At 41.8% G+C, this 1,083-nt stretch overlaps 1 non-coding gene across 1 annotated transcript; it reads left to right on the top strand.

The window, feature by feature from the left end:
• The first annotated feature begins 214 nt into the window (after positions 1-214).
• Positions 215-275, top strand: LOC125995519 (U7 small nuclear RNA). The gene has a single exon (XR_007491025.1). It is a non-coding gene; the product is annotated as a U7 small nuclear RNA (small nuclear RNA).
• Positions 276-1,083: the final 808 nt, after the last annotated feature.

The raw sequence follows: 1,083 nt of genomic DNA, 5'->3' as shown, positions 1-1,083 counted from the left end.
AGGGACCACTTATACTAGCAGCCCCCCCGGGGGGGGGGTGTGGAGGGGCATATGGGATGCATGCTGGGAACAGGGGTGAAGGGAGGACACGTTGGTGGTGGGAATGACCCTGACTCAATGTCACTATGTACCTTAAATACTGCTGTGAATGATTTGTAATCCACTTTGGTCAAAATAAAAATAATCATTATAAAAAAAGAAAGAAATAGGATGTTAGTGTCACAGCTCTTTTAGAATTTGTCCAGCAGGCCTTCTGGTCTCCACCGGAAGCCCATAAAAAAAAAAGAAATAAGGTGTTGGGGCCAGAGCAGGGAGCAGTGGTAAGACATTTGCTTTGCACACAGCTGACCTAGGATGGACCATAGTTCAAGGTTCGATCCCTCAGCGTCCCATATGATCCCCCAAGCCAGGAGCGATTTCTGAGCGCATAGCCAGGAGTAACCCGGGAACATCACTGGGTGTAGCCCAAAAACCACACACACAAAAAAGAGAAATAGAATGTTGCACAGTACTCCTCGTTGACATTTCAGTTTGGTAATTTGTGGGGAGAAAATATTGTAAAGTTCCGTTCTCTTTCTGATGAATTAGATTTGAAATATTCCTGAAATGTTAGTGTAAATTTAGGTAGGTTAGGACTGTAACTTAGGAATTTTAGAAGAAAACAGAGAAACTCCAGGCAACTCTGTATTTAGAAATCAATCATAATAGCAAAGGCAAAACATAAACACTAGTCTTTGTATGGGAGGAAATATAGGCAATATGAAGACTAGAAGCCAAGAAAAGAGAGGCTTTTAGTAAGTAGAGAGTTGTAGTACCAAATGATGCCAAGAGATCACACAAAGCAACATGGAGAGTTGGAAACCTAACTGATTCTGTTCAAGAAAAGAAAGATGATGTAGTTGAGTTCTCTTAGGAATTATACCCAGTAGGGCATTTTACAAGACAACTAACAAGTATCTCTACAAACTCAATGCATAGGGGCCAGAGATATAGCACTGGGTTTAGGTGCTTATCTTGCTTGCACTATAGTCATCATGGACACTGCAGGATCCAAGGAGTTCTGCATTCTCATCAACAACTCTT

The sequence above is a fragment of the Suncus etruscus genome, chromosome 17 (assembly GCF_024139225.1).
Source record: "Suncus etruscus isolate mSunEtr1 chromosome 17, mSunEtr1.pri.cur, whole genome shotgun sequence".
Classification (NCBI taxonomy): Eukaryota; Metazoa; Chordata; class Mammalia; order Eulipotyphla; family Soricidae; genus Suncus; species Suncus etruscus.
The sequence above is the reverse complement of the archived record's forward strand: the minus strand, read 5'-3'. Positions and strand labels throughout refer to the sequence as shown.